General features: G+C 34.9%; 2 pseudogenes; both read right to left on the reverse strand.

Annotated features, from left to right (window-relative positions):
- Positions 1–1,137: 1,137 nt before the first annotated feature.
- LOC125120734 (olfactory receptor 140-like) lies at positions 1,138–2,073 on the reverse strand (annotated as a pseudogene).
- An 11,767-nt stretch (positions 2,074–13,840) lies between these two features.
- On the reverse strand, positions 13,841–14,771 carry LOC125120735 (olfactory receptor 140-like; annotated as a pseudogene).
- Positions 14,772–21,563: the final 6,792 nt, after the last annotated feature.

Genomic DNA, 21,563 nt, shown 5'->3' on the forward strand with positions numbered 1-21,563 from the left:
AACAGATTTGGAACCTGACCATATACCTTTCGGTTGAAATTTGGTGAAATATTGTTACCCTTCTTGTTTCTAATGGCTCCTGAAGTATTAGTATGGAAAAAGAAAACATTTTCTTTATATTCAAGAAAAAAAAAAGTGTGCCATAAGGCTATTGAAGTAACCAGAGCAAATTACAGCATGACATTGTAAATCAACTATACTTCAATAATAAAATAAAATAACAAATAAAATAAACTTTAGTCATTCTCTACCTCTTCTTCCCCTCATTCCAGGAGCCATATCATGCGGAGGAAGCATGCAATCATCACAGGTCTCCTAGAGTTCCTAACAGGAGGCAGATAATGCAGGGAGGTGCTTTCCAGAGTCTGTAATTTCACATATATGAACAACTTTGAAAATAAGTTTTCATTAAGAAATAAAATTCATAAAACACCAACCATCATGTACTCTCACTATTTTCTCACAAAAGAAAGGATATTTTTAACATTATAAAATCATAAGTACAGAATATAATAAAGAATAGCATTTTTAATCAACTAAATCTAGCTTTAAGAAAAAAGTATATCAAAATGTCTGGCTTAATTTTTGAGCCATGAAAGTAACTAGATTATGAATTATTCTTTTCCTTATTTTGTGAATGTCTCCCTTTTCACATTTGGTAAATTCATAGTGCAGCAAAAAAAAAAAAAAAAAAAATCAGCAGTGATACTTTCACTCCCCAACTGTTCCTTCCCTTCCTTGGGTAACTATCAAAGAATTTTTACCCATTATCTTGTTTACAACAAGTTAGGCAATTCAAGATTGCTCATAAGAAGGTCTAGAGTAAAGCCAATTTCATTCAAGTAACATATACAAAGAATTTGGTAGAGAAGGAGTAAGACAGTTGAGAAAAGCATATTCTACAATCATTGAACTAGGGGGTTAAAGAAGTTATTTCCATTGTCTATTCTGAAGTTATGAATGTGAATATTGAAGCCTTAGTAAAGTAGGATAAAAGCTGTCAAAGTACCTAATAAATAACTAGCCATTATTATTTGAGATTCAACAAATGTTAAGTTCTTGTCATTTTTCCAATCAATGAGCAGCAAAATTGCTAAACTTTCACAATTTACAAGTATAATCTAGAAATCATCACCTCTAGGCATCATGAGTGGCCTGAGTTACTCTCCTCTTCAACAACATCCTCATGGCTGTTTTCACCTCTGTGTTCCTCACTGTATAAATGAGAGGGCTTAACATGGGAGTGAGGATTGCAAAGAACATAGTTACCAACTTGTCCGCAGGGTAAGTAGCCACAGGATGCATGTAGGTGAAGATACATGGGACAAAGAAGAGTACCACTATTGTAAAGTGGGAGCCACATGTAGAAATGTCTTTGTATCTTCCTTCAGAGCCATGGGATTTCAGAGAGCTCAAAATGACAATGTAGGAAATGTGCAGCATGAAAAAAATGAGCAAGCACATGCCCCCACTGTTAGTAGCCACCACAATTCCAAGTGTGTAGGTTTCACTGCAGGCAAATTCCAACAGTGCGAAGAAATCACCCATGAAAGTGGTCAATGACATTGGGGCCACAGAAGGTCAACTCATGTGTGAAAAGAACCTGCACAGTGGAGTGCAGGATCCCCCCAATCCATGCCACCACAACCAGGAGCTGGCACAGCCCATGTCACATGATGGTTGTGTAGCGCAGAGGCTTGCAGATGGCCACATAGTGGTCATAAGCCATGGCAATGAGGACGATGATCTCTGATCCTCCCAGGAAGTGTTCTAAAAACAGCTTAGTCAGGCAGCCACCCCAGGAGATGGTTGTCCTCTGATACCAGCAGGTCAAAATCATTTTGGGGGTGGTGACGGAGGTGAAGGAGGCATCTATGAAGGCCAAGTAAGTGAGAAAGGAGTCAAAAGTGGGGGGCTTAGGGAGATGGTAATAACAATGAACAGATTGGCCAACAATGTAAATAGAAAAATGAACAAAAAGACCATGAAGAACACTTTCCACAAGTGTGGATTATGTGTGAATCCCAAGAGAACAAATTCAGTCACATTGTTGGGAGACATGTGGAGATCCATTCAGCAAAGGAAAACCTTCTTGAGGCCTGAACTGAGTGCAATGGAATAAAGAATGATAACTATTAATGAGAAAAGAATTACAGTCTCAATTTTTATAAATAAAAGGGTCACTGTTATTGAGGAGCATGTTCTTGGCAGTCTTGCCTAAGCCCTTGTTTCCGTTCTCTCTTACTTTCTCCAAGTTGATTTACATCTCTTCAGACCCCTAGCACCTGTCACTTGTGAAAAATCTATAGGGCAAAACTGGGTGTGTAATTTACTGAGAAAACACTGTGTCATCTGTGTGAGATCTGGATTTTCCTCTTGGTTCCAACTCCAAGTGCCTTTATAAGTCATCTCAGTGTCCCATGGTTCTGAACCCTCCTCTGGGTTTGTGAACTTACACATTGTAATTCTCAGATATATATTGTGAGCTGAGAGGTCACTTATACAGGTAAGAGTTACTCTCTCTTCCATGAGAATTCATAACTGAACCCTCAGCTCTCAAATATGGAAAGAGAGAGTTTCCATTGTGGCTTGGTGGAGATGAATCTGAATAGTATCCATGAGGATGCAGGTTTGATCCCTGGCCTTGCTCAGTGTGTTAAGGATCCTGCATTGTCATGAGCTGTGGTATAGGTCACAGGTGCAGCTCAGATTTGGCATGGCTTTGGCTGTGGTGTTGGCCAGTGGCTACAGCTCTGATTTGACCCCTAATCTGGGAACCTCCACATGCCACAGGTACAGCCCTAAAATAAATAAATAAATAAAATAAAATAAAAAAATAAAATGTGGAAAGAAAGACCCTGTCAGTAAATATCTGCCATAAACAAGCCGGTTTGGGGAAATACATGTATTGTTGGTGACACCCTCCCTGGTTACTACCAAAACAATAGATGCAAACTGTTGCCTTTGGAATGGATTAGCAATGATCTCCTGCTGTGTGGCACTGGGAACTATGTCCAATCACTTATGATGGAGCATGATAATGTGAGAAAATAGAATGTGTACATGTATGTGTAACTGGGTCACCATGATGTACAATAGAAAAAAAAAATTGTATTGGGGGAATAACAAAAAAAAAAAAGAAAAAAAAACATACATATGCTATTTAGCTGTTTTCTCACCATAGTGCCTGGAATAATGTCTACAGTGTCTGAAACCTGCTACATATTAAGTAAATGCTTATGAATTGCCATTCTTTATGGGCGAACATATGCATGATTTTCAAGTGTTTTCATCCTCCTGTGCTGTTTAGCATTACTCGCTTTGAAAAACAGAAATAAACATTTGAAAACCAAGTGCCATTCCAGGTTTTTCTGACTAATTTATAGGATAAGTGTGAAAATACTAATTTCCTCTGGGTAAGAGAGTGATATTGGGTCTTTTTACTTTTAAGATATTAGAATATTTATTATTCAATATGTTTATTCTTTAAAATTCTCTTCAACACATAACACAGTCATAATCCATAAACTTATTGCTTCCACAGATTTGGATAAAAACAAAATAAAACCATTGCATACATGGTCAATATGCAAGGACCTATCAAGCAGAGGAATCCTTCTATTTTTAAAACTCTAAAAATAGAAATTTAATATGAAAAGCAAAAAGAAATAGTTTACTAGGTAAGATAGATAATGCAATATGCATATATGCATATATACACATATATGCAAACACATATAAAACTTTTTACTGACTATAAATACCTACTACAAGTTCACTCATTCTATGAATATTTATTGGACTCGATGTATATGAATGCATGTTTGAGGGTGAGAAGTGATTATATAAATTTGTATGATCAATTTAAACCTGGGAGTCTATGATTGTATGAGTTCCAGGAAAAAAAAAACCTCACCTATGAATTTGTCTGACACAGCTTCATGGATAGAACCCCCAGCAGCTGTTGGTTCACCAAGAAAGAAGTTGTAAGATTAAACATGCCAACTAGCTCAGCTATATTTATAAATAGTACCTTTGCATAAGGCCTTTTGTTTGAGCCTTAAAAGTGCTACCACATATTCTAATTGTAGGCAAATGCTGTGAAGATTCTAAACTGTGGCTAATTAGACATTAGGGCTATTTCACCACCATTAGCAGATCATGCCAACACACCAATTATTTCACATAACTGAAAAGCAGAGGAGAATTTTATTTTTTTCACTTTAATTTAGAACTTTCCCTTAGGTCTTCATGAGGACCAAATACTACGATGAGGAAAAAAAAAAAAAAAACCAGCAAGTGGATCACATCTGAAATCTGTTGTTTGTTAACAAATGAGCATAATATGGAGTCTGAATATTGACTGCTATATTTAAAAAAAAAAGGTAGCTATCTGATTTAAATTTGTTTTCTTTATAATTTACTTGCTTTTTACAGCCTCAACCATGGCATATAGAAGTTCCCGAGCCAAGGGTCAAATCAGAGCTGCAGCTGCTGGTCTATGCCACAGCCATAGCAATGGCACATCTGAGCCACATAGTGGCTATCTACGCCACAGCTTGTAGCAACACCGGATCCTCAACCCACTAAGCAAGACCAGGAATCAAAACTGCATCCTCACAGACAATATTTTGGGTTCTTAACCCTCTGAGCCACAAAAGGAATTCAAATATTTTATTTATAGGTGATCTATCAGTCACACTCATCATAATATTTAAATATCATTTTCTGATGTACTGTAGGTGATCATTCTAAACCCTACTATAATACTGGCACTTCATACCAAGTAAAATTACAGTACATCTTCAAAGAAGTTGTTTCCTGTGCCAATTCTGGAATTGGATGAACAAGATAATGATGGAAATAATTCCTTTTTTAAATGATTTTCAAAAATGATGAATAATGCCTTTATTCATCATTTAAATTTAATCTCAAAGTATAGCTATAGAAGAGATAAAATTAGGCAATAACATTCACAATTTATAAGTAGAAAATACAACACAGGGGATAAGAGCACCATTTTCAAAGGGGAAGTAAAAGTTAGGTCACTGAATCGTGGGCCAGGTTTCTTATCTTCAAATTGCTGGTTTACAACTAAAGTGTCATGATACTAGCATAGTCCACCAGTTGTAAGGCCTAAAGCAATTGTATATTAAAGAAATATATATCATTACTAGAAATTATTTTATAAATAAATATAATTCAGTTAAACTCAGGAATTTCACTCACTCACCATATTCCAATATGTTTACCCTAATAAAAAAAAAATTACACAACTCTGGATGGGCTCCGGAGAATGTAGTCACTGTGAGCAGCATGTGTCATGAAGGAAAATAGGTTAAGAAAGCTGAAGCCACAGGACTCAACCTACAAAGAGTAAACACTCCAATATTTTAGTGCCAAAATAATATTTGTGATGGTAGACAGCAAAGACAGCTTGAATGAGCATTTGAGATTATCTAAGAAATTATAAGGAATGTATATTTAATTTAGTGTCATCCTGGAAATATCTTGAACTTGCCTCTAACTCTGGAATGAAAGCCACTGTTCAGAGACTTAGAATGTATTGAAAAAGTCATCATTCCCAACCTCATGAGAGATTGATATCCATTCATTAAGTGGTGATCCAGTATCTACTTAAATAGCTACAGTGATGGATATAGAGGTTGTTTTAGAAAGCTTACATCCATCTAGTCTAGCCTTAAGACCTATAGTAGCAAGGAAGGGAAAATGAGTAAAGTTTAGATCTAAATCAGTGACATTTGCCTATGAAGACAATTTTCACAAGAGAAGTTCCTGGAGTAATACCTGAAAAAGCTGTTTCCAGAATATAAATGCAAGAATGACATGGTTTAAAACCTTAAAAGGACAGCAACACAGGATCTCAAACTTGAAGGGTAAACCAGAATGAAAGCAGGAGGAATTGTATATGGATCTTAGCACAATTGAAACTAATTGAGGTATGATCAGAAACTAATTGAGGTATGATATGATATTTGGTAGATTCAGAGACCAATTAACAAAAACCAGGTACCAATTAACAAAAACCAGGTACCTGCAATTTCATGTATTTTAATGGGTAGAGACACAGTCTCAAAATAACAAAGCACTCAGGAGCAGAGCTCCCATGGTATTAATCCATTGCAAAAGTCTTTCATCCCATAAGGACATTCTCTAAGCTGCTTACCAGAAATGAGAGGTGGAATTGGTCTCAGAACTCTTCTAATTTTACTTATAATTGAAGAAAAAGCATGTAGGATGATATTTGTGGCAATTAACACATTGGCTTGGGCAGAATTGCAGAACTTAGAAAAACCTTCCAATTTACCTAAATAAATTACCTGTAGAAATGGGGCAAGTTGTTTAAGGTTAATATAGAAGATGATGGCATAGTGTAAAAGAAAATTCATGTCTTCTTATTATGAAGCTAGTGTTCTTATTCTCCATCATGTTTTCATAACTACAATATACTTGCTAAATATCGCTATATCCATGGTTCACTGATTTCTTCAATACAGCATATGATAACCATTAAATGGGAGTTGGATTTGTCTGTCAAAAGACGAAGCTGTAAATACCTCTATGACATATATGCACATTTGTATTTATTTTTATTTTAGAAGAAGACTTAATTTATGAAAAGAGCCACAATTAATTCACAACAAAGTCTTATAAGTAGGTATTTTGTTTAGTTTGAGAAATCCTTCGTCTGGTCAAATGTGGAGTAATGATTCCTGTTTTGTTTTTTTTAAATATACATATTCCTATAACTCATCTAGTCAGTTTTCAAAGAGGATTCCAGATTCAAGGAACTAAGTGGAAAGCCAAATATCTAATAGTGAAATTATTTTACAGATATATTTTACTGTGTGCTTTTGAAAAGAACAAGCAGTTAATTGCAAGCAATCACTGTTAATCTAAAAATTATCACTGCCTATGGCATATAATCAAAAATACCTCTATATACCAAATATAATCAAACACATGCACCCAAACATTCTATGTAAAAAAGATAAGAGGATGTGGAAGGAGAGTATTTAGGCTCAAAGATGACTTACAGGCCCTATGATATAATTAAACTTTCTGATATTCCATTAATTTCTGTAAATTAATACCACAAAATTTTAATTTTATAACATTTTTATAACCATTTCAGAACATTTCATAATTTTCACATCACTTTAAATAGTTTGCCAATAATTTTTTAATCACTGAAAACTCTTCCAAAGAGAATAAGAACTCCAATAAACCTTGGATAGTTGTATCAGTTATGTGTCAAGTGAGTACTGGTAAGTATCTTCTTTCTACTTCATATTCCATAGCATCCTAGGTACCAGTAGGCCATACAGCTTTCTGAGAACCCACTGATTTTTTTTATATAGGCATAGTATATAACTACATAATGAAAAAAACATTTTTTTTTTCCTTTTAGGACCCCATGTGTGGCATGTGGAAGTTCCCAGGCTAGAGGTCGAGTTGGAGCTAAAGCTAACAGCCTATGCCACAGCAACAGCAAGGCAGGATCTGAGCTGGGTCTGGACCTACATACCATTCATGGCAACACTGGATCCCTAACCCACTGAGCAAAGCCATGCATGGAACTCACAACCTCTGGATCCTAGAACCATGCATAACCTGTTGACCCACAATAGGAACTTCCTGAAAGGAAACTTTTACACTACTACAAAATAAGAGATGTTCTGAGGGAATGGCATTTTCTCTGACAGCACTGAAACTATTGAAAGAAAATCAAAATTGGCTTTAGAAGAATGGAGCTCTGAATACTAGCTCTGTTTCTGATCATGGGTGGATTATTTAAGTTCTTTGAATTTCATTGTTCTTTAGGTGTGGAATGGGGTAATCATAACATCTTGCAGGTGCTTTTAGTGTCAAATGAGAGGTATGGAAAGAAATTTAGAGTTATAAAATATGAAAATGTAAAGATTATGATAGAAAAAATGTACATTTTGGGTCATGCATTATCTGAATTTGCATACCTGTTTAATATCATTTTAGTTGCCTTTGTGATTGCTGTATTTTTACTGTGTAAGGAACAGCATTTGAGATGGGAGTAACAATAATAGTGAACACTGCTATGGATTTCTCCATGGGAAAAAGTAGCTACCAGTCACAGAATCATAAAAATACAGGCACAAAGAACACGGAAAAACTGTGACGATGGAGCTACTGTCAGACAGGACTTCTTCCTCCCTGAAGAACTGAGTCCTCTGGATGAACATACTGGATACCAACAACATTACAACAGTGATCACAGGGACTACTGCACCATTTCAGGAACCAAGACCATCAAGGAAAGAGTCAATGCAGGCAATTCAGGGGAAAAACTCACACATGAAGTGATCCATGGTGTCTGAACAACAGAATGGGATCCAGAAAATGACAAGGATCTGTCCAATCAATCAACAAAAACCCACTTCCACCAGGAGCCAGCTTGTGTGTTGGTTCATCATGATCACATAGTGCAGAGGTCAACAGGTGGCCACATAGCAGTCAGAGGCCATGACCACATGGAGAACCATCTATTAAAAGTTTAATTGATTTCCCTGACCATTGCAGACAAAGCCAGTTTTGTAGGTATTTGTAAATTTATTATGCATCCCTGATTGAACAACTTTAAGAGTGGTCCATTTCCTTTTCCCTTAGACTGGTGAATAAGAAATATCACCTGCCATATCAGTAAACAAAGGATGTGACAGCTATCAAGCATTACATTACAGATACCTGGACAGTGACCTTTGAGGAAAACTCAAGATGTAAGCAATGCCCAACACTACATCCAGCCCCAACAGTGCACCCTGAGGAGACACAGGATGACAGAACACAGAATACTGTCCCTAGGGAGCTGAGGTGAATCCATAATAAATGATTAAAATAAGCTGACATGTTGTATCTTCCCATCTATGGAAAAGGGATTAATTCCTTAATTTGAGATACTGAGTTTTCTTTAATTAACAATAATCTTTTGGTTCCAACTAGCTGGTGTTTTCTTGCAAAAACTCCTGTATATTCTGCCTGTACACCCCTATTGCCTCCTCAGAGTATTGTCTCAGAATTATCTGAAATTGAAATACTGTGTCCCAGGCTTAAGTCCTGAGTTTTGTTCACCAGATAAAATATACTCTCAACTTTTACGGGTGATGTGTTTTTTTTTTTGTTTGTTTGTTTTTGTTTTTTGTTTTCCAGTTGTCAGTTTGGGTGACCAATAACAAAGGGCCTCAGGGCAGACTTCCCTAGTATGCATGAATTATGTGAGAGCCTGGGTCCTTTGTACAAGCAGAGGCCACTTTTGCCCATCCACATTCTTGGAGAGTCCAAAATATTTTGGCCAAGTTTTTCCTGGTTTTTGGACTTTCCTAGCATTTGTTGATGATCTTGATTTTTATATGGCAGTATCTAACAGACACCTTGATCCTGGATCGCTGGTTGAAAGATATTGAGGAGTAATTCCCCTTATGAAACTTATCATGGGCACCTGGTGTAGTAATAATAATAATAAAACTGTGGAAAAATTCCCCTGATTGAAAGATATTAGTTGAGCCTGAAATGTGCTAAAGAAACTAAACAGTCTGAGCTGAGAGTTTGGGGAGGAGGCTGATCTGAACTCTTTAAAGCCAACCTACAGTTTTCACTCTAGCTCCATCAATGTACTGTGCTTAACAGAGCTCACTCTTGAGAGTTCCTAAATTATACTAAAAGACATCTCAGGCCTAAATAGCCCAAATGGGCTGATTTTATTTGTTTGGGGTGGTAGTATACAGTTAAGCAAAAACACTGACTTTATGAAAATATTTTTAGAGGCTTCTTACCTCAAACAAATGCCTCGTGGGGGAACTTAATGTTTCCCTTCCTTGGTCTTTGAGATCTGAATATTCTACCTGATCTTCTTAGAATTGCCTGTGTATGTGTGTGTGCATGTGTGTGTGTGTGTGTGTTTGTGTGTATTTATTTTGAAATCTTGACCTCTGCCACACTATTTTGGGGAGTAAACTTGAAAAACTTTCAGGGTCTCATTTAGTGGTATCCTCAACATTCTCTTTATGGGGAAGCCTCCTGTGTTCTATTGGTTTGAATCACTATTAATATATATCTCATTGGACGTCTCATTGTGGCTCAGCTGGTTAAGGACCTGATAGTGTCTCTGTGAGGATGTGTCTTCAATCCCTGACCTCATTTAGTGGATTAAATTTCTACAGCTGCAGTGTAGGTTACAGATGTGCCTTGGATTCAATCTCTGATCTGGGAACTTCCATATGCTCTGGGTGTGGCCATAAATTAAAAAAAAAAATTAAAAAGGAAGCTAGTACAATACTAGATTTATTTTTTTTCCTTTATTAAGAGAACAAAGTTTTCTTCAAGCACTACTATTGATAGACATTATGTGGGTTTCAGGGCTCTTGAGTGATCTGTATTTGCTTTTTAATTTAAATCTTGTGATTTTGGTTCAATAAATATTGCTTCACAGTGATATGTGATCTTGTTTTTTTAAAAAACTTTCAGTTTTTGAAAAAATTTCTCAACTATCAAAAGCTAACTTAAGTTCTTTAAAGCCCCAGCTAAACCTGGGATCCTTCAAAGGATAACTGTGACATCTCAGAGAGGAACTTTAAACTAATTAAGTTTCTTTGGTATGTTAAACTACTTGAGAAATATTTTCAAGTGATTGGAGATAAGCTTTTGGTAATAGCATTTAGATAAATGTGTTTATTATATATTGTCCAAACTGTATATGAAATTCATAAAATTTAACATGCTCTAATATAATCTTTTCAGTCGTAATCCTTGTTACTTTCTTAAAATATCATAAATTATCACATAAATATCCCACTTTCCTGCCAATTACATTGCTCTGGTGGCCTTTATTTAGATAATGTCACCAAACCGAGTAACAAATGGCAAAACTCTAATGGAAAACCTGAAGACGTCATCCAGTTCAACATTAATTCATCATGTGGTACTGAAGAAACTCATAGATATCATTTATAACTTTATGAAATTTTGGGGTTAATAGACTGGCCTTGGATCTTTGTTTTCCAGAAAAAGTTTCTGTTTGTGCTATGACCTACAACAAGTTGGTAAATATACCTATGTGAACAAAGATGGACCATCTTATTCTTTCTATCTGTTTTGTCCATAATGTGGCTTTTCCAGCTAGGTCTACTGCAAATTTTATGGCTTATCGCAACCAGATTATAACTCAACACTCATTACATTACTCATTAATTTAATTTTATTGGCTTACAAAGTGTTTTGTTTTGTGTCTCCTTGCTGTGCTATGAATTTGTCAATGATACTAACTGTATGACTTATATCCTGTCTATTTTATAAGTTTTTTTCTCTTACCTAAACCAATATGTATCCAAGACTCCAATAAAAATGAGCATAGCTAAATATCTTGAGGAAATAGATCACATTTATGACACCTAGAGAATAATTGCAATAGTGTGATTCTTGATATGAGAAGGAGGAGGAAGGGAAAATATTTCCTGGATTATATTAGACTGGTAAGACAAGGATCCAGAGAATTTTAAATTCTCAACAGGGCATAATACACAAATTATCACCAGGAGTGGCACATCAATGGTATTTATTTCACCTGATTGGGGATGAATTTCCTAGTGTCATAGGACATAAATTGTTCATGAAACATCTGCCAGATATTGGTTGACTTTTGGACCAAAGATATGGACAGTGAACTAAAATATTGCCTGCCATGTGAGTAAACAAAGGGTGTGGCAGCCATCAAGACACCACGCTACAGCCACCTTCATGGTAAGCCCTAAAGGGAACACAGGATGGGAAAAAAACTACCAGCCATTTACCAGTAACCTGCTCCAAAGATCCAGGATGGGCACACTGAGGAGATTCAGGCTGAGAAAGCACAGGACACTGACCCAGAGAGCTGAGGTGCCTATCCAAGGAATGATTGCAGTGAGCCCAGACCCTGCATCTCCCCATGCATGGAAAAGCTCTAAGTTGCTTAACTTGAGGTATGAGGTTTTCTTTTATTAATAGTAATCTTGATGTTCTGACTACATGCTCATATATCCTGCCTCCTCCCTTTGCATCTTCATAGCAGTTTCTTTGCATTATCTGAGATGATCTAGCCCATGCCCAAGTCTTCAGAACATCCACCAAATAAAATATAATTCTTAAATTTTAAGTTTTTTTTTTTTTTTTTTGGTCAATACTAGCACCACTTGTTGAAGAGACTCTCTTTTCTCTGTTGTATATTCTTGCCTCCTTGGAGACAGCCAAGCACATCTTAGTAAACATGTTCTCCCCAGTACAGTTCTGGGGCATTAATGTATGGTCAATTTGTGGAAGAAATAGTTTGGGTTGAACGTAGACTTGGATTTTCTGAGAAGTAAAATTCGTTGGAATGCTGTAGTCAGAGAGGCTTGGATTAACAAGATGTAATAATGTAGAATCACCTGTTATTCTCCGCATATGTAGAGGCACATTGCAAGTATCTCTTACTTTCAGAAGTTTCACCTTAGCCATTTTGATTTTTTGAAGTTCTATGTTAGTGCATATTTTCACTTATGAGAATGAAATCTGAAGGGGATTTTTACTTTTACCAAAAAAATGTTACCATACTAGTGTTGCTCTTTTTTAAAAGTGAAGTGGCATAACTTGAACTTTCAAAGAGAGGAAAATACAGTGATGAAATATATTGCTACATGTGAGACAATTCTACAATATATGGATGATATCTCCTTGAAATTCAAAGTGCATTAATTATTAAGATTGCAGATAATTTTGTCTGTAGACTTAAACATACCACAGATAATCATATTTCATTAGAAAGAAAGTAGGTTCAAGTTTTAAAGACTTGGGTTGGAAGTTGTAGCTGAAACTTTGAAAGGAAACCACCTTCCAGTGTAATATTTCCTAGCACACTTTATGGATGAAGCATGCATGATGTAAGAGGCAAGTAACTTAGTGAAACTCTTTTGGATTTAATTTGCTTTTAGGTGAAGTGGGGATGCTAATAATGGAAACACCAGTTTTTACATGGGTAAATCAATGAAGTTGATAAAGCATTAATTTATGGTATATATGGTATCAGAATTACAGAACCATAGCTTTGGAAACTAATCATATTCATTCAAATTTGATAAAAGATGCTTAAACTTGTTTCAAAGGACTCAATTCATGGTATGGAAAATGAAAACATCTCTTTTATATTCAAAACTATTGGCCATAGGATTTTAAGAAAATAGAGCAAATTCAGAGTAATTTCTAATTATCTTTGTGCCAAGTAAAGAAATAGATTGCAAATTAATCTTTTCCCCTTTTATAAGTGACTCTCTCCTTGCTTTTGGTAAATTCATATTACAAAAATAACAAAAACAAAAACAAAAAACAAAAAAACCCTGCTGAAATTCTTTCTTGCAACTGCACCTTTTCTATGCATCTACTAAGAATTTCTATGCTTTCTTTGCTTTAATACAGGTTTAAGAAAAATTGAAGAAGCTCTGAGACCAAGGTGGAAAAGCCAATTTCATCCAAGTAACACCAGTGAAGAATTTAGTAAAGTAGTATAAGAATCTGGAGTAAAACATACTCTATATTCATAAAATGAGGGTTATATAATTGTTTTTCCATTGTCTATTCTGAAGTTATGAACATGAATATTGAAGCTTTGAGAAGAATATTAAATGTTATCAAGATGACTAATAAATACTTAGCCACTATTAAATAATCAACAAATATTAGTTTTGGCCTTTATTTCTGTCACTGATCGGCAAGATTTCTTAGTTTTCTTTCACAATTTACAATAGATATAAACCTCCCTATGTACATGAATTATTAATTTCTAGGCATCATGTACAACCCAAGTTACTCTCCTCTTCAACAAACACTTCATGGCATTTTTCAACTCTGTGTTCCTCACTGTATAAGTTAAAGGATTTAACATGGGAGTGAAAGTTCCACAGAACAAACTCACCAACTTGTCCACCGGATAGGTGGCCACAGGACATAGGCAGATGAATATACAAGGGACAAAAGTGAGTACCACTACTGTAAAGTGGGAGCCACACGTAGAGAGGGCTTTGCATCTTCCTTCAGAGCCAAGGGATTTTGGGGAGCTCAGAATGACTATGTAGGAGGTGAGTAGCATGAAACAAATGAGCAAGCACATGCCCCCAGTGTTAGCTGATATCACTATTCCATGCCAGTAGGTGTCACTACAGGCAAGTTCCAACAGTGAGAAGAAATCACACATGAAGTGGTCAATGACATTGGGACCACAGAAGGGCAATTCAAGCACGAAGTGAATCTGCACAGCAGCGTGTATTATCCCTCCAATCCAGGCCACCACCACTAAGAACTGACACAACCCATGTCTCATGATAGTCATGTAGTGCAGAGGCTTGCAAATGGCCACATAGAGGTCATAAGCCATGGCAATGAGGACAGTGATCTCTGATGCTGCAAGGAAATGTTCTAAAGAGAGTTGAATCATGCAGCCACCCCAGGAGATGGTTGTCCTTGGTACAGCAAGTCAATGGTAATCTTGGGGGTAGCGACAGAGGTGAGGGAGGCATCTATGAAGGGCAAGTGAATGAATAAAAGTACATAGGAGTCAAAAGTGTGGGGCTGAGGGAGATGGTAATGACAATGAAGAGATTGGCCAGCAAGGCAACCAGGAAAATGGACAAAAAGACCATGAAGGGTATTTTCCGCAAGTGTGGATCCTGTGTGAGTCCCAAGAGAACAAATTCAGTCACATTGTTGGGACGCATGTGGAAATCCACTTAGGAAGGAACACACTCCTGGGTCCTGAATATCTACAAAAAATAAAAAATGACATGTCTTCATCAGGAAAGTATTATGGTCTCACTTTCTTAAAACTAGAGTCATCACTTTCAGTGAGGAGCATGTCCTTGGCAGACCTGCCCCAGTCTTTGTTTCAATTCTTCCTTATTTTCTCCACAATTTACATCTCTTCAGACACCTACAACCTTTCACCCGTTAAATATCTGTGGTGCAACATTGGATACATAAACACTATGCTATCTAAACAAGATCAGGTTTCTCCTCCTGCTTCTAACTCTGAGTGACTTTGTAGGTCATTTCAGTGTTTCATGCTTCTGAGCCCTCCTCTGTGTCCAAGAACTTACACATTGTAATTTTCAGTTGTATCTTAGAAATGGAGAGTTGGCCCGCAGATTTAAGAATTATTCCTTCACAGATAATTCACATTTGAACGCTCAGCTCTAAATGTGCAAAGAAATACACCATCAGTAAATATCTATCACAAGCAGAGTGTTACCAGAAATATATATATATTGGTGACACACTATCCCTGGTACACATCAGAACACATAAGTTATTCGAGCATGCTTCCTCCCATGCAGTACTGCCAGGCATGGTGTCTTCAGTGTCTGAAACCTATTAGGTGATGAGTATATGCTTAGTGAGTTGCCATTCTCCATGGGCAAGAATAATACTGCTTCCCCAGATCATAAACTTGGGGGAAATTCAAGTGTTCTAGTTCTCCTGCTCTGTTTATCATTTCTCTCTACAATGTGAGAAATATAAATGGACACTGAAAGGAAGCTGCCCTCCAGTTTAATAGTTTCTGCCACATTTTATGTGGTAAAATTTTAAATTACCACTGGGAAAAAACTATGTTAATTGTTCATTTTACTTTAGAAAATTAGTGGGCTTGTTAATTAATATTTTTTATTCTTCAAATTTATGTTCTACATCAAGTTAAAATAGTCATATTTAGTACAAGCACAGTTTCTGTTGATTGCATAAAAATAGACACCATTGAATTAGTATTTGTTACAAGGTATATCAAGCAAAAGAACTCTTTTGTTCAAAAAATAAGGGTTTAAAAATAAGTTTAAACTTATTTAAAGTTTAAATAAGTTTTATTTTAAAACATTTTATAGTTTTAAAAAATAAGTTCTAAAAATCAAAATTAAATGTGGAGAAGAAAAGAAATAGTCTGCTAGGTAAGACAGAGAGATAATGTACTATACATATATACACAGACCAACACAAACAAACATAAAATTTATTACTTTTTATAAATATTTATCAAAGTTCACACATTCAGCAAATATTTATTGGACACGTACTATGTATATGAATGTGTTCACACAAAGTCCAGAAGAGTCTGCCTGTTAAATGCCCTTAATGCCAGAAATTCATTAACATACAGCAGCAAGGACCCACTCATGATACATTTTTTCTTCGTACTCCCTTATTGTTCTGTTAAATGCATTCTCATGCCTTCTCCCATCTTCCCATACTGCCCATCTTCCATCATTTGGTTACAGGGTACTGCATTTCTAATAGAATGAGAAATTTGGGAATATAAATTTCCTAAGGAAAGAGAAGATAATAAATGAATATAATAAAATCGATTCTACAAAAAAACATGTCTTTTCTTTCAAAGATAAATGGCTAAAGAACTTTATTTTTTAATTATCCATAATGAAAATGCTATACATATGTGGAAACAAAGTACAGCAGCTCCATTGCACTCCCTTATTCTAAGTTGGGCTCCCCTAACAGATCAGAGAATTATAGTGTGTACATAATTAAGTGTTAGACATAATTAACAAAAATGTTTTAAAAATAACTATGAAAAAATAGAAATGACATTGAATGTTCAACATCAGAAAAATGGATAATTAAAAGAGTGTGTCTCTGACGTACAGCTTTCACAAGATGTTTTTAAAAATTAGGCAGTATCATAGGAGTGTACTTAACATAAATTGAAGAAAATATTTGATGAAAATTTGAATTGTATAAATATTCTAATTTTTTCTAACTAAATTTGTTACAATTTTACATATTTTAAATTTTTATCAATAAGAAAAAAATAGCCCAAAATATTTTTACTTCTAAATTGGTAGTATTATCTTTCAAGGTGTTTTGTATGCTGAAGAAGGGAGTAAAATTTCAGATTGGCATATATGAAGAGAAATGATTTGTAAGATCAGAAAGTCTATGATCAAATGATTTCCTGGAAAAAAAATCTTACCTTTTAACTTGTCCACCATAACTACAGGCTCGGGCCCTCAAACAGCTGGCAGTTTATTAAGAAAGAAGTAGAGTTGTAAGATGTAAAAATGTCAACTAGCTAAACTATAAGTGTTTTGTTGATTTATAAAAGTACCTATGGTAGACCTTAAAAGTACGGCAACATATTGTCTTTTCAAGTGAATTCCATGAGGTTTCTTAGTTGTGGCTAATTGGACCTCAGGGGTATTTCATTACTGTTAGCAGACCTTGCCCACAACCTAATCATGTCATGTAAGTTAACTGAATAGCAGAGCTGAAGTTTTATTGCATTCATCATTTATTTTGAACCTCTCCCTGAGTCTACATGAAGACAAAGTACTATGACAAGACAAAAAAAAGGTGAATCTCACTTAAATACTTGTGAATTTAAGTTTTGATAACATATGAGCTTATTATGGACCCTCAATGTTTAGTATTGTGCAAGTTAAACATTTAGGAATGTAAAATATGATTTTAATTGTATTATATTAATTTTACGTGATCTAGAATTAATGCAAATCATAATTTTTAAATGTTATTTTCAGATGAACATTAAATGATAATTTTGAATCCTATTATAATATGGCATTTAACACAAGATTAAATTTATAGTGCCTCTTCAAAGGAGTTCTTTCCCATGCCAATTCTGGAATTAGATTACCATGATAATGATGAACAAAATTCTATTCTTCAATTATAGTTAGAGATGGCGAGTTGCATTTATTTCAATCATTTAATTGTAATTGTATAATATCCAAATGGAATAGCAAAAAATAGGCAATAGTACTCGAATTTACCACAGAAAAAATATAAGACCAGCAGTAAGAATGCCATATGCCAAGAGTAAATAAGAAGCTAGGGCACTAAATCCTGGGCCAACACTCTTAAATTTTTTAAAATTTTTATTGGATGGTAGGTGATTTACAATGTTGTGTTAGTTTCAGGTGTAAAACAAAGTGAATCAACCATACGTATACATATACATTTACTATTTTTCAGATTCTTTCTCCATATAGGCCATCACAGAATATTGACTAGATTTCCCCATGCTATATTGTAGTCCTTGTAACCAATCAGTTCCCTATATAGCAACATGTACATGCCAATCCCAAACACCCAGTCCATCCCTCCCCACATTTTCCATTTAGTAACTATAAGTTTGGTTTTTGAAATCTTTAAGTCTGTTTCTGCTTTTTGAATAAATCCTTTTGTATCATTATTAGCACATAAAATTGATCTCATATGATATTTGCCTTTCTTTAATTACTTCACTAGCATGAGAATGTCTAGGTCCATCCATGTTGTAGCAAATGTCATTATTTTGTTTTTTTTAATGGCCAAGTAACATTCCATTGTATATATATACCACACCTTCTCTATCCAGTCTTCTGCTGATGGGCATTTTGGTGGCTGCTGTGTTTGGGCTACTGTAAATAGTGCTACAGTGAACAGTGGGATGCATATATCATTTCCAATTATGGTTTTCTCTGGGTAGGCCTGGGATTGCTAGATTGTATAGCAGTTTTATATTTAGTTTTTTAAGGTTCCACACTTCTCTCTGTAGTGGTTATACCAACTTACATTCCCACCATCAGTGAAGGAGGTTTCTCTTTTCTCCCAATGCACAACATTTCCTATTTATTATTTGTAGACTTTCTGATGATGGTCATTATGACTGATGTGATGTGATATCTCATTGCAGTTTTGATATGCCTTTCTCTAACAATTTATGATGTTGAGTATGTTTTATGTGTATTTTGGCCATTTTTCTGTCTTTGGAGAAATGTCTATTGAGATCTTCTGATCATTTCTTTGATTGGGATATTTGGTTTTTTTATATAAAGCTGTATAAGATATTTGTATATATTGGAGATTAATTCCTTGTCAGTCACTTCCTTTGCAAACATTTATGGCCAGATTTATGGTATCTGGCCTTATGTTGAATCACTATTAATATACATCTCATTGGACTTCCTATTATGGCTCAGCTGTTTAAGGACCTGATGTTGTCACTGTGCTGATGTGGGTTCAATCCCTCACCCCATTCAGTGGGTTAAGTTTCCACAGCTGCAGCATAGGTTGCATCTGCAGCTTGGATTCTGTCCATGGCCTGGGAACTTCCAAATGCCATTGGTGCAGCCATAAAAGTTTTAAAAAAATTGAAAAATAAAGCTGGTATAAGACTAGACTTAATTTTCATCCCCTATTAGGAGGAGAAAGTTTTCCTCAAGTGCTGCCATTGATAAGACATTGTGTGGGTTTCTGTGCCCTTAAATAATCTGTTTTGTTTTGTTTTGTTTTTGAAATCTTGTGTTTTGGGTTCAATGAATAAATATTTTTTCATAGTGACACACGATCTTTTTGTGTTTTCAAATCTTTTTGATATTTTTAACAAACTTATCAAATACCAAAATTTAACTAAAATTCTTTAGCTTCCAGTTATTTCTGGGATATTTCAAAGAAGCCCCAGGTCCTCTCAGAGAAGAACATCAAGCTAATTAGGCTTGTTAAATTATTTGAGAAACACTGTCAAGTGACTGAAGATGGACTGTAGTTTACAGTGTATAAAGGTGTTGATTATAGATATTCCAAAATGAATAAGGGATTCCTAAAATTAGAATATCTTGATAAAATATAATCAATCATAATCCTTGTTATTATCCTTAAAATGTTATATATCACAGAAATATCCCAGTTTTTTGTCAATTAATTTATAATCAAATGTTTAACATGCCACTTTAAGTGTTGTTCTTATGGGCCATCTATATTTTACATTAATCCTTTCATAAAATGAAGATCTTCAAAAACTTCATAAAAGGAACTTTTTGACAAATTGCATCACTTGTCAGAGACTCTCTTTTCTCCATTGTATATTCTTGCCTCCTTGGAGACAGCCACCCACAACCTAGTAAACACATTCTCCCCAGAACCATTCTTTGGAGTTAATGTATGGTCAAATTATGGAAGAAATACCTCATGTTGATCATTTACTTGGAGAAAGTGATTTTAGGAGATGCAACATGATTGGAGAGTTGTAGTCAGAGAGACTTGGATTAACAAAGAGCGATGTAATAATGTAGAATCACCTGGTAATCTCCATGTACATGAAAGAGATTTGCAGGTATCCCCCCTTTTCTAAAGGTTCAACTGAGCCACTCCCACTTTAGGAAGCCCTATATTAGTATATATTTTCATTAGTGGGAAAGAAATACAAAGATATTTTTGATTTTATAAATATATATATATATATATATTAACTATAGGGTATTGTATATATGTATATATAATATCATAGAGTGCTGGTCATTTGTAAAATGAAGTAGTGTAAAACTTGAACATTCAAGGAGAAGAAAATACTTACAGTGCCAAAATATATTGCTACACATGAGTCAAGTCTACAGCATATAGACAATATCTCCTTAAATTTTAAAGTGAATTGTTAAGTCTGCAGAAAGTGTTCTTATGTATAAACATGGCACAGATAACTATGATGCATTAAAAGAAAGTAAGGTTGAGTTTTAAAGACATGGGTTGGAAGTTTGTTGCTGAAACTTTTGAAAGGAAGCAGGATTTCTTATAATAAGCACACTTTATGGAGTAAGCGTGTGTGATGTGAGACAACTAAATTAGTAAAATCCTAGGCTTTAAGTTGCTTTTCTCTAAAACGGGCATGTTAATAGTGGAATTACAAATTCAAACTTGGGTAAATCAACAAAGTGAGTATGACTGATAGTAAATAAGGTGTCAGCTTAATGTAAATATATGTATCAGACTTACAGAGCAAGAGCTTTGGAATCTAATCATATTCCTGTTCTTTCAAATTTGATAAAAGGTGCATATCCTTTTTCAAATGACTCTTCAAGTCGTAGTTTGGAAAATGAAACCATTTGTTTTATATTCAAGACTGTGAGGCATAAGGACATTTAAGAAAAGAGAGTACATTTAGAATAATTTCAAAATTTCGGATGTATTTTGTGCCAGGTAAAGACTTAAATTGTGAATTATTGTATTCTCCTTGTGTGGATATCTCTCTTCTTCTTCTGGTAAATTTGCAGTACAAAAAAAGAATCAGCTGTGATTCTGTCATGTTATGCATTTTCCTTATGAATCTATTTAAGAATTTTTATCCCTATTTGCTTTCCCACATGTTAAGCAAAAATAGAATTTCTGAGACCAAGATCCTTAGGAAGACAATTTCATGCAAGTAAACCAAATAAAGTATTTAGTAAAGTGACAGTAAAACTCAGAAGAAAAACATGCTCTGCAATGATCAAACCAGGACTTTATAGTTGCTTTTACATCGTCTATTCTGAAGTTATGAACATGAACAATGAAATGACAAAGTTTATTAAAATTATCAAAATGCCTAATAAATGCCTAGCCACTATTAAATATTCTACAAAAACTCAAACACTTGTTTTGCCTCTTTTTTTCTGTCAATGATCTACAAAATTTCTTAGTTTTGTTTTACAATTACCCAAGAATAATTCTCCCTATATATAAATTATCAGTTT

The sequence above is a fragment of the Phacochoerus africanus genome, chromosome 2 (assembly GCF_016906955.1).
Source record: "Phacochoerus africanus isolate WHEZ1 chromosome 2, ROS_Pafr_v1, whole genome shotgun sequence".
Classification (NCBI taxonomy): Eukaryota; Metazoa; Chordata; class Mammalia; order Artiodactyla; family Suidae; genus Phacochoerus; species Phacochoerus africanus.